The sequence below is a fragment of the Zootoca vivipara genome, chromosome 4 (genome assembly GCF_965207765.1).
Source record: "Zootoca vivipara chromosome 4, rZooViv2.hap1.1, whole genome shotgun sequence".
Classification (NCBI taxonomy): Eukaryota; Metazoa; Chordata; class Lepidosauria; order Squamata; family Lacertidae; genus Zootoca; species Zootoca vivipara.
The window spans coordinates 7,930,796-7,944,549 of NC_142587.1; positions in this window are offsets into that span (position 1 = coordinate 7,930,796).

Below are 13,754 nucleotides of genomic sequence, written 5' to 3' on the forward strand. Positions count from 1 at the left end.
AAATACCTATAACATATACATTATGCTGTAAGAATATACAGATTGCATAGTCATTCAATTGCTACATGTTTGAATGATGCCTTGAGACTTCCTTCCACATCTGATGGGGCTGTGACATCACCCAGCAATATGGAAAATATATTTTATTATATGTGAAAGACATTATACAGTAGTTAAAGAGATCCCATTGATGCCTATAAATATTTTATGTGAAGCCTTATGTTAGATCTGAACACAGACAGTTATTGGCTAATTCATTACTTATAGGTAGGTTTTTTTTTACTAAATAAGAAGATCAAACCTATCCATTCTGAAGGAAATCAGCCCTGAGTGCTCACTGGAAGGACAGATCCTGAAGCTGAGGCTCCAACACTTTGGCCACCTCATGAGAAGAGAAGACTCCCTAGAAAAGACCCTGATGTTGGGAAAGATTGAGGGCACTAGGAGAAGGAGACGACAGAGGACGAGATGGTTGGACAGTGTTCTCGAAGCTACGAACATGAGTTTGACCAAACTGTGGGAGGCAGTGGAAGACAGGAGTGCCTGGTGTGCTATGGTCCATGGGGTCACGAAGAGTCGGACACAACTAAACGACTAAACAACAACAACTACATTAGGAACAAGACCATTTGCCAAGTCCTGAGATCTGGAAATGAAAGAATTGGAAGTTGGTGTTGATTTGTAATAGCACAATCCTATTCTCAGAAGTAAATTCTACTGAACTGAATGGGATTTCCCCTTAGGTAAGTAAGGCTAGGATTGTAGCCTTGGTTGACTTATTTTAAATATCTCTGGGGTGGAAATGTTAATTCAAATCAGGCTTTGTTAACACAATAGATCCCATTTATACAATACTTGAACAAGATTGTACCATGGTGACCTGCTCATCTAGTAATACTGGCTATGATTTGAGAGAGATGCAGAATATTTTTCTCATTTTCTTTCTCAGTTTGGGCTGTAGTACTTTTTGTTCATTTAGTTTCTCTTGTTTGTACAGTAATGACTACAGTGATGATGTACGTGCATTTGTGTGTATGAATATATCAGAGTGGATGTGCTCATGGGACTTGGGCTTAGTTGTCATGTGAGGTGGTAGAACCCAAACACAGCTTTACTACCTCCCTAGGCCTTTGGAGCAATGCATTTTAGAAGTTCCTCCCCCTCCACTCTTTCCTCAAAGTGCTTCTCCTGTGGGAATTTCTACTCCCAATGTGAGATTTTTCCACAGCCCTGTTTTCATGATTTAGCCTCTTTTCTGTAAACAATTTACTACAATAAAGTGTGAACATCAGGGCTGTGTAGGAAGGTGTTAGGTTTCGGAGTGGCGTCTCTTCTAATGAGGGACAGTTGAGTGGTGCCATATGCTCCTAAGTTTTGAAATTAGTCGATCCACCCGTTTAAACGACTTGTCATTTTTTCTATTTTGTTCAAGCTTTCAGTTCCCTGAACTACAAGCTTGATTATTATGGAATGATCTCCGTTCTTTTACCCGGGTCCTTTATTCAAAGCTATTAATGTGATATTCAGCAGGTGCTGACAGACATAAAGACCTCCTTGAAAAGAGCGAAGATCAGAAGCTTGGCTCTCCAGGGGCTTGGCTCATTAGCAATTATCCATGGACTTGTACATTATGAGGGAACTCTGGGAACATACAGATCCCTGGCTCAACAAGAAACCTCATTCATCTATCTGTTTGCTAAAAGCCCATTATAAATACCTTTTTCTGCAGCAAAGAGAACTTTAGTAATGGAAAATATAAGTAGCTGATAGCTTACTAGTATCCACCAGTAGCACAAATGACAATCTTTCTGTCCTCAGAAAGCCTTCTTTCTAGATGTGGTGGGGAGACATGTTAGTTTATTCATAAGACTGTATAAATTGAGAAGGGGGCTTAATTTTTAACCAAGGGGGGGTTATACAGGTGAGGGGACATTAATCAATGCTCCAGGGTTTTCTTTTCTTTGAAATAAGCAATGCCTTTCCTGGTAGTGTTTCAAAACCAGGGGTAGGAGAGCACTTTCAGTCCAGCAGCAAGCATAGTCAGAGCAAGACATAGTTGGGCTATGAATCTAACTCTTACCATACCTGTGTACAATGGGCTTCATTCCACCTACTAGGTTCCTACAGACAGACATACAGTCGTATCTCCATTCTGGCATGAAAGAGGCACCATCACATTTCAAGGACACATTCTGACAAAAGGAAGCAAAAGGAAGGTACGGAGCAAGGCCGGCTAGGGCAGGGGTCGGCAAGGTTTATCTCGCCTGGGCCGGTTCACTCCAGCAGAGATTCCTTCGTGGGCCAGATTGCCTGTGCATGTGAGCGAACACGCCTGCGATTTCCGGCATCTGCGCAGATGTGATTTCCGGCACCACGGAAGCGAGTCCCTGTGCCACGCTGCGCCGGTTTAGCGCAGTACGCGGGGACTTGCCAAGCGGGCGGCTTGGTTCGGGGGGGAGGCTCCTGGGCCGGTTCAACAGCCCCTGTGGGCCACTTGTGGCCCATGGGCCTTATGTTGCTGACCCCTGGGCTAGGGAGAAACCATGGTGTAGGGCAGGCATGTCAAACCTGTGGCCCTCCAGATGTTTTGGACTACAATTCCCATCTTCCCCAACCACTGGTCCTGCTAGCTAGGGATCATGGGAGTTGTAGGCCAAAACATCTGGAGGGCCGCAGGTTTGGCATGCCTGGTGTAGGGAGACCCTCAAGCACCAGGGAGAGAGGGCTCCATTCGGCTCCCACAGCTGAGGTTCCTTGCCCCTGCTCAAGACATAGGGCAGGTGAAGAGGGGAGAGGTCCATGGCACAAATGGGTATGAAGTTTAGATTAACTACACTTGGTGTCTGATGTCCCAATCACATCTAGTTTGGTCCTTAACCAATACAATCTGTAACCCACGCTGAGATCTTAGGATGAAGGCCAGGCAGCAAACAAACTGGTTTCTTTTGCTGCCGTTTGTAAAGCTATTAATATTTAGTAATTATTTCTAAGTACAAGGTCTCATTGCAGTAGCCTTTTCTGCCCCTACTAAAAATTTCAACTAAAAAGCCCTTGTTGCACTTGTGCTTGTGTGTAGGAGCTATACACAAGGTTGGTTGCTTTCTGGTTTAGAAGTCCTTTCCTTTGTTGCTTTAACTAATTTCACTCTGATATGTAGCTATATTTAAGACATGGAATTTCTGACCTATCAGCAGAAATGCTCTAGCTATGAAGCAAATGAATCTTAATGTGAGCAGCTAAAGAAGCTTTGATTGTTTTTCCTGCTACTAGGCCAAGTCACTTAAGGAGAGGTTTATAATACAGGGTTACAATTCTCATTAAAATATAAGTTTCTGAAAGATTAAAAGGTATCCTTTACTTTGATCTGCGAAAGGGAAAAGGAAAAGGGTTCATCAGCTTGCTATGGAGAATTTAACATAACCATAAATTTGTTTCATTTGAATAGCATGTTTTAATGTACACGAAATCAGACACAGGAAGTGTTGGGAGCAGAAATTTGGAAAGAAGAAAGCAAAGAAGAAAGGATCAACACTTTAACATAGACGCAAAGGAGTTTTACCCTTCTATAATAATATTCCACAGCATCTATGTGCCTGTTTTCTTGCTTAATCACTTTCTTTTCTTTTTTCTTGGTCAATGTGGTTTACCCTACATGAGCTGGAGGATGGATTTCTGAAGCAGGGAGCCTTCTGTTCTCCAGCAACTTTTTACAATTTTGCAAATTCAAATAGCTAAAGCTAAAGTACCTTTTATAAAACAGCAACAGTATTCCAGTTTCCAAAATGTATAGAAAAGATTCACAAAAAGTGAAGAAAATAAACATTGGCTTTCGAGAACAAAAAGATTGTGGTCATAGGTAGTGATTCAGTGGCTAGCTTTTTCTTCTTCTTAAGCCTATTAGGTCAGGTTTATACTGAATTAAAGTTTGCCACTCTGCTCCCAAATCACAGTGAGGTGCTAGCTTTTGTGACACATGTGCTAAACTGCAATCATGCACTATTATTAGTTCCCTGCTGAGAGCTAAAGATGAAGTTTGCTAGCATTGCTTTATGTATTATGCAGTTGTACATGGAAGGAAGACCAAAAAGCCATGCCTGTTTGAACAGAAAGCCTGAAGCCAGAGGCTTTCTGTGACTAAGATTACAATCTGAAACAATTCAGGGCTGCTGACAAGGCGGTATGAGGGTACACATTTACTGGGCTTTCATTTTTTTAAAAAAAGAAGAAGTTTATTGGGAATTTTAAAAGAAAGTTATAAAACAACTCCAGGAGATAACTTTCAAGCTTCAGTTTTTGGCAGGCTGCACTATTGCTTAATCACACCTGCCAAGGAATTAAAGAAAGGAATGTTGACCAGCAGAAAGAAATAGGGGAAGGTGGATGAAGAAAATTATTGGGGTATGTTTGTTTAAGCACATATTATTTAATTCACTCTGCTGCATTTCCAGAATAAAACACAATTGCCTGGGTGCACGCCACCCCAATCTCCAAGCAGTGCAAGATTCCAGGGGTGCAAGGGTCTGTGTTTGTTCTGCTCCCACAGGGTCCAGTTATTTAGTGACAGCAAAGCTCTGTATTAGTATTAGGTAGGTATAAGGAATAATAATGTTGCTCCTCTAAGAAAAGGTAGTGCCTTTCCAGAACTCAAGGCAGGCTGGGAAATGAAGGCGCAGTAATATTCTAGTTTCTATTGACTCTGCCCAGAGCGGTGGAAACTCCCTCTCTCCTTTGCAACCTAGTTCTGTTTTAGTTCTTGCAAGCCCAGGAAGGGGGGTAAAGTCACTCGTTCTTACAGAACTTTACAAAGAGCTTCCTAACCACATTCTATCAGAGCCAAAACAACAGCCTACTGGAATGTGAGGAAATAGCTCTACATGTGCCTTGTGAACTTCAATAAAATGCAACGTGTGGAATTGTGGAGTTTTGTTCATACTCTCCAGATTGAGAGAAGCCTCGGGATGGAACAGTGTTTCTTTTTTGGAAATGAGGCACAGCGGAGACTGTGGCATCTTTATGATATATGGTTTATTTTGTTGTTGTTGTTGTTGTTGTTGTTGTTGTTGTTGTTGTTGTTGTTGTTGTTGTTGTTTAGTCGTTTAGTCGTGTCCGACTCTTCGTGACCCCATGGACCGTAGCACGCCAGGCACTCCTGTCTTCCACTGCCTCCCGCAGTTTGGTCAAACTCATGTTGGTAGCTTCGAGAACACTGTCCAACTATCTCGTCCTCTGTCGTCCCCTTCTCCTAGTGCCCTCCATCTTTCCCAACATCAGGGTCTTTTCCAGGGAGTCTTCTCTTCTCATGAGGTGGCCAAAGTATTGGAGCCTCAGCTTCACGATCCGTCCTTCCAGTGAGCGTGGAGTTTTCTTGGCAGGGATACTGGAGTGGCTTGCCAGTTCCTTCTCCAGGTGGATCACGTTTAGTCAAAACTCTCCACTATGACCTATCCATCTTGGGTGGCCCTGCATGGCATAGCTCATAGCTTCTCTGAGTTATTCAAGCCCCTTCGCCACGACAAGGCATTGATCCATGAAGGGGTTTATTTACACATATATATAACCTGAGCCTATGATGGAGGGGTTCACAGCATTAACACCCCAAAAGGGTCTTCCTTCTCCCTTAGCCACAACCTGGAATTCAAGCAGAGAATGATCATTGCACTCTGATCCTCTGCTAGCTGCTTTTTCTCCAGCTTCTAGCTTGCGTAACAGCAAATTCTGTCCTCGAACTCAGTATTTGTCCTTTTATCTGAGAGCCCAACCTTTTTTGTGTCTGACACAGAGCTCCCTTTCCTTTGTTCTCTTAATGGCCCATCACCCAGACAGTTACCTCATCAGGAAACTAGCCTGCTTTGTTTGGCTTTTAACACTTGCTAGGATTAGAGGGATCTGGCACCCACAAACTCATAACATTATGTTTTACTCGGATGTAAAATCCTTCAAATAAATGAGGTTTCCTTCCTACTGAGCCAAAATGGTGACTTTGCAGACCCCTCAGCAATTTTCTATGCCCTTCACAACCACTACTGTTCATTTACCATCAAAGAAAAAAGAAAAGAAAAAAAAGAAAAATTCCTTCCTCTTCATTGATCATCACTAGGCTGTTCTTTATTAGTATACAGTAAACATAAAATAAAAATATAAACTACAGAATGAATCAGCAAATACAACGATAAAATAATTAAACACCTTATAGCTGCAGCAAGTTAAAATTCCTGGAAACTGCACTTTAACACATGGGAAGCTTTAGTGATGAATGTTGGCGAACTGTTTTTGTGTGTACAGTATATGTGTTTTGCAGAGAGTTGTGAAGCTGCACATATCTTCTGCTTGCTGCTGTGTATTGTACAGTGGTACCTCTACTTACGAATTTAATGCGTTCCAAACGCACATTTGTAAGTCAAAAAAATTTGTAAGTCGAGGGGAGGCCGGACTGATTAACTCACACAGGAGAAAGAACATATGTGAAATCTCGTTTGATACTTATCTCAGCAGCTGGGGAAAAATCGGATGAAAGAGGAAAACATCTTTGTGACTGTAAGGGAAAGATCGGGACTATTATAGACTTTGAGTGATGATTTGGACTTTAGAAAAAGACGGCAGTGGGCAGTTGCGAGGAATCCCCAATTTCTTGAAGCATGGGAACCCCGAAAATTTTTAGATGATTTGGCATAACATTCGGTTTGATTGATATGTATTTGTATAATTTGAAATAATGAATGTGATATAATTGTTTTTAATTGGAAAATTAATAAAAATAGATTATAAAAAAAAGAAAAAAATTGTAAGTCGAATCCCATAGGAATGCATTGGGAGAAAAAATTTGTAAGTAGAAGCAACCCTATCTAAAAATTCGTAAGTAGAAAAAATCCTATCTGAACCACATCCAAGATGGTGGACAGTGCTCCATTCGTAAGTAGAGTTATTCGTAAGTAGAGGTACCTCTGTATCTTTATTTTCCTCCAAGGTCCTGAAGGCAATGTACACAGTCTTTCCCTTCCCACTTTTATTTTCACAACAGCCCCGTGAAGTAGGCTAGGGTGAGAGTTAGTAGCTGACATGCCAAAGTTGTGAAACTGAGCATGCTTAAGAGTGTTTTTTGCTTACTAAGTAAGTAGCATGTTGTTTTTGAAATATTCTGCGGTTGTTCCAATGTGTGCATGCACTGAGAATTAATATGCTGCTGAGCTAGGGCAGGGGTAGAATTAGATAGGTGTTTGGACCCTGAAGAGAGCATCTTTCACAGAGGTGTGCATTAAGAGAAGCTACATTAGCTACCTGCAATGTGTGTGTGTGTGACTTTAAAAGGCTGAAGGTGACCTACCATATCGGCAACGAAGAGATTGATTTGACTCCCTTCTGAGAAGGTGTTGAAAAATAGCAAATGCTGTAGCTTGGACTGCTCTGCAGAGGTCTTGGCTTTTAAAAATTATTATATGAGTCAGAGCAGGTATAAGTGTGTCGTCCTCTACTCCCTCCCCCACCCCACCAAAGTTAAAAGGGAAAATGAGATTTTAGCAGGCAGCATTTATTAATATCACAGAAGCTTCGTAATAAGTACTTGAATAGATGCCAAGCCTGCCATTTTTTTGTAAGTAGCAGCAGACGAAATGTTCTTTTGAAGCCATGTTCATATAATATATGCCTAGTCCAAAATGGAATTTAAAGCAAATTTGAAAGGTCCCACTGAGGCAAAATATGGGTAGGAATTTCAATGGGACTGTTAAAAGGACTTCAGTAATATTTGTTAGGTCGTGGTCTCTCCTCTCCTCTTCTTTTCTTTTCTCTTCTCTTTCAAAACATACCCAAAGGAAAAGTGATTCCTGCAGCAGAAGTGAAGTCAGGGTTAAATGACATGCAGTAAAGAAAGAGAACATGGACAGTAGAAAGCAACAGACCAGCACAACCTAATACAAAAGTACCTACCGGTAAGAACAAATGAAATGAAGCACCATTTGTTTTCAGAGGAGCAATAGTACTTTTTTTTCTTTGTTAGATACCCCACCTTATCTCCCAAAGGGTGGCAATAGATATCCAAGGTGTGTCTATCTTATAAATGTCTACCTGGCTCCTCCCCATCCTTTGTGTGTTGTTTCATTGCCCTTCTGTTTTACTTCCCTATTGTGAAAAGGGGCGTGGATAAATTTCAGTGTTTCCTTATAAAGGTTCAATCAGTTTAGATCTACTTCAGTAAGACAGGAAGAGAGGGGTGCTCACCCAAGCCACTAATTTTGGAGGAGATTGTTTCTAGGTGAATTCCTAGCCAAATTTTGGGGCAGGGGAACGATCTGCAGAACTCTGCTACTGTTTTTAAGGTGAAGGTGAGCTACTGTAGGTGTCGTAGGTCTGCTCCCCCTCAAGCCATCCAGTGCTGAGTCTGGGAGTGTTGTTACAAAATCTGGACTGTCTAGTGTACACATATACACACAGGTTGTGTATGCAAAGGCACATCCCCAGAAAGTCCCTTTGGCTGTTTTCTCATACCTGCCCAACTCACCCTCCATCCCACCTGCTGTACCTGGCTGGAGTTTTGGCACTCCAGTTTTAGCTGGAGTTTTTTGGGGGGAGAGAGAAGGCCTCCTTGCTTACCATAACGTGAGGCCTAGGTTTGGGGGGCTGTGCCTTCCTTAGCTTCCCACTCTGCTAATCTCCCCTGCAGATATTATGAATAAAAAGTGGCCTTCATTCACCCCATTGTTTGTGTCTCTTTTCTTGGGTCAGGTTGCAACACAAGCGCCGGTCCCTGTAGCCACAAGGGCACCAGAATTACCTTGCCAAAACCCACCTAATCCAACATTCATTTCTGAAAGTTAGCGGGGGCTGTTATGCCATTCCATGCACACGAAATGTTGGAAGTAGGCTATTGATTTCTGGTTGAATGGTATGTTGTTCTGAAGAGGATAAATGAGTTTGGCATTCTTACACGTTTGTTCTTTCTCAGAAGAGAAATCATTAATTTAGTGTATGTATGATGCAGTCTCAATATCTCAGGAGCGAGATGACAAATCTGAACCAGATTTGGTACAGAGGCCACTTGTAGCACAAGGAAAAACAGATTAGTTTTTGCTACCAGGAAAGGTAGAAATTGGGGTTTATGGGAGTGTGCATGAATATCTCTGCAACTAATGCTCTGACATGACGTTTCATAAGCAAGGTAGTTATTAGAACCTCAAACATTGACACAAATTTCGATGGAAATGACCTGCTACAGCCCTTCAGGAACCTGGTGCCTTCCACAAGTTTTAGACCAGGCATCCCCAAACTTCGGCCCTCCAGATGTTTTGGACTACAATTCCCATCTTCCCCAACCACTGGTCCTGTTAGCTAGGGATCATGGGAGTTGTAGGCCAAAACATCTGGAGGGCCGCAGTTTGGGGATGCCTGTTTTTAGACTACAGTTCTCATCAGCCTCGGCCTCCATGTCTCAGCTTGCAGCGACTAGAAAGCACCACCATTGCCACATTCCTTGAAAACAGTGACTAGATAAAGGGGCATGTTATGAATTTTGTCGGAAGTTTCAATTAGTGTATCGACTGCCATCCCTTTCCTGAATAATTATATGGATATAAAGATGGCTATGGGGCAAATATCTTAACACTCACACACACCAACGCCCTGGGTAGCCTTACAGGTGATTTTATTTGCAGTTTTCAATGAGTGCAGAATATATCACACTACCTAGCTGCTGCAAAAAGCTGCATATAAACTTACTTGCTTACTTACTTATAAGAAAGAAAGAAAGAAAGAAAGAAAGAAAGAAAGAAAGAAAGAAAGAAAGAACTGGAGATGTCCTTAGACCAGCTTATGAAAATGCAATGTAAGTTAGAGTGAACCATGCTTTGGAAAGTTTCATAAACATGCGGTCTAATCCACATGTCTGTGTTATGATCAGATACAGATACAGAATGTGAAGTTCACTGAAATCTTCCCCATCTCTACTCAAAATCTTTACCCCAAAGCACTGGGATTGGAGCACTGGTAAAATAATTATCTCTGATTACATGCTGGATCTGTCAATCATTAAGGCACTCCCCCTCACGCCTCCTGGTCCTGGCATCATTCTTAATTGTAGAGACAGAAGTTTTGCTTTTGCAAAGCTGCTTCTTCTCTCCCTTCTAACCACACCCTGGCCTATTTCCTGAAGGGGTAAGCTTAGAGGCAGAATATCAATTCTTTGCAGACACTACTCTGCATTTCCTTTTTTTTGGGGGGGGGTTCTGTGTCTGAGTCCTGGAGGTGCTTTGAGGCACTTTAGGGGATCACTGCTTCAAGGTGCCTCATATAGGCCCCACCTCAAAGAAGCCAAAAATCTCATCTCCCAGAGGTACCCTGCTCCAGTTTGGGATTCATGCAAATTGCACACCCCAAATAGATACCATATGTTTCTGTTTCTCTATTTAGATATCACAGCAAATAGACCGCAATTTCTATTCAAAGCCTTCACTAAATCTTACAGTAGGGAGTTCCATTAACTGATTAAACTGGGGAAATAGGAAGTTGCAATATACTAAGACAGGTCACTGTTCCATCTAAATATTGTCCACACCGAGAGCTTATCCAAACCTCCCTTTGCCCACCACTTTCCCCCAGGGAAACCCAATCTTCAGCACTGAATTGGAACAAATGGCAACTGGGCTTTCTGCAGATTGCCATTTGTTCCGATTTAGCACTAAAGAGCAGGTTTTCCAGGGTAAAGTGGCAGGGTAAAAAGGGGAAACCGCTCAGACTCATGCCTAGAAAGCACAGGTCAAGCAGAAAACTGCTCAGAAACATGCTTCCTAGACAAAGGACAAGCGGAACTGTAGACAAGCCATCTCCAGATTTTAAGACGGGGCCTTTCCAGATTTGCCTGGAGATGTCAGGGATTAAATTTGGGACCTTTGGTATGCAAAGCATGTATTCTGCTACTGTGCTATGGCTACAATCTTTTGGCATCTGTGAAGCTCTTTTTAACCAGCTTCATCGATTGACCCTAAGCTGTAGTCCACACAATGACCAGGTAAGCAGGTCTCTGAAAGAATCTTTTGCTAGTGGCAGTCCTCTGTAGCACCAGCTGGTCTCTTAAGCCTCTCTTTCCAAATGTAACTGCAAGATGCTGTGCTATTTCATTGACCTCACTGAACTGACACAAATTTCCTATTAGGGAAAGCTTTTAGAAACATACAGAAGAATGAGATGACTGTCAAAATCAGACTTTGGTCTGAAGAGTTTTTTTTTTCTGAGAGAATGCCTTTCATCACATGCACACCTTGTATTTTCCTAGAAATGTTTTTGAGGCTTTTTATTAGTTCATCTTGGGTGAACACTAAACTAGAAGAAAAGTTGGCCTGTGAGTAATGAAAGGTGATGGAATCTGTATGCACTGTGAAATGCATTTTTCCTGGGGTTTACAGAGCAATTGAAGCTCATGTTGTTGCAAATCTGATGCAAGCACAGCACTAAATAAGATCTTCTCTGAAACAGCCTCCTGTGTCAATAGATGAGCACATAAAAGGATGAGAATAAGAATTTTGGAGCTGAATGGAAATCAAGCCATCCTTTTTCTAAACATGAAAGGTGGGGAAAGGAATATTGTGGCCTCCCTGCCCTATATTGTAACAGGCCAAGTAATAGATTGCCAACGAGTCATGATGTTTCTTGTATGCCATATTCTTGATCAACCATATGTGGCTTCTAGGCTGCTTTGAAATTACGAGGTGGACAGGCCTATACGTCTTGCACCCTATAATGCTCTGTAGGGGGGGGGACCCCAAACCCCACACTATTATTAATCCATATTCCCACCATAGCAAAAAGTAGACGTGAGGAGGGGATTGTGTTTCCTTGAGAATTCGTACAATTGCAGCCATATTCCCCTGTGAGTGGAAGGAGACACTTTTGAATTTTCCGAGCGTGACTGAAATGGCACGCTAGCCACAGAACATACAAGCTGATTCCCAGAGAATTCACACTATGCTTACCTTCCAAGTCCCGGACTGCAGAATCCGGGACCGGCAGCCGTGTGACACCGGAAGTTGTGTCGACATAACTTCCGGTGTCGCTTTGCCCTTCTATGGGCACCAAAAATGGCCGCCGCTGACACCGGAAGTTGCTTCTATGCACTTCCGGACATGCGTAGATGCGACTTTCGAAGCCGGCGGTGGCCATTTTTGGTGGCCATAGAAGGGCAATCGGAAAGAAAAAAAATGGCCGCCGGCAGGAGAAAATAACGGAGAAAAACGGGAGATGAAGTGATACGGGGGAACCACCGGGAAAAGGTAAGTAAAAACGGGGGTTTCCCGGGGAAAACGGGGCACTTGGCAGCTATGACTATGGGTTCTACCATTGTGGGTCCCATGGGTCTCCATTTCTGTTTACTATCTCCCAAAATCTGCTGATAGCAGCCACAGTCAGTGGAAACTGTGGAGAGTGTTCAAATTGTTCTCTGCCGAATCTGCATTGTCAGCTCCACTGTCTATCTGACTGAATGAATGTGTAAACCGATGAACCCATTTGTTTCTATGGAATAGGGCAACATTTCTGGATATGCTGATTTGCGGTACTTAACTAGCCAGCCAAAGTCATTATCCTGACAAAGGAGCTGGTTTGGCAAGCTTCCTCTGATACAGTCTACCCTCACAGATACAGGATTGCAGGCATGGAAGGGGTTCCAGGGTTTCATCCAGACTGATCCTCCAAATTTATAACATGGCAATAGCCAGGCCTCTCTCCATCTTACTCAGGGGTCAGCAAACTTTTTCAGCAGGGAGCCGGTCCACTGTCCCTCAGACCTTGTGGGGGGCCGGACTATATTTTGCAAAAAATATATGAATGAATTCCTATGCCCCACAAATAACCCAGAGATGCATTTTAAATAAAAGGACACATTCTACTCATATAAAAACATGCTGATTCCTGGGCCATCCGCAGGCCGGATTTAGAAGGTGATTGGGCCGCATCCGGCCCCTGGGCCTTAGTTTGGGCCCCCTGATCTTACTCTGCATGCTGCCTTTCTGGAGAAGCATGGAAAAGATGCAGAATGTGGTGTTGGGCACAAACGGTACTTTCCCGAGAATCTCAGATAGATAGCTAGAGTAAATAGCAAATGTATCGCCTTTGGGGCTATCAAATGTTATGGTAAAAAGACCCCTAAAATGCGCAGCCTTTTAGGAAGGACAGATGCAGGTCGGAAGCTCCAAAATTTGCACTAAGTTCAGCTCCGCCGGGAAATGACAGAGACCACACGATGCTGTCAGGAAAAACAAACTGATCCTTTTATTACAGGAAGAACTACAGCTGTAGGGTCCCTGCCTCAAAGAATGTAGGAAGGAACCCCGGGAAATGGTGAACCTCCCTCTTATACCCTCCTGTCCCCATGTGAAAATCCCTGGACTGAGAGGGACGGGAAAGACAAGGAAAATGGGTGGTGATGGGATTAACTGGGTGTTGATACAACTATTTCTTCATATGGTGAAATGTCAATCGCTCTCCTCCCGTTGTTGATGGGTTTCCCTTTGTTTGATCAGTCTAGATGGGAGTTGGGGTGGGGACGTTCCTGGCGATTGCTGAGGGGTTGGGATCCATCCGGCAGGTGTTTTCCCCCAGGTCATGCAAGGATGATCTCTGGGATTATGTAAAAGGTGACACTTCTGGAGGTTAATCCATCTTTGTCCATGTGTGTCTTTTAAATCAGGATGGCGATGGGGCAAGGTTCAAGTAGTCCTGATATATAAAGGTTCTGAGACATAAAACAGCAATTCTAATACAGAGAGATCCTA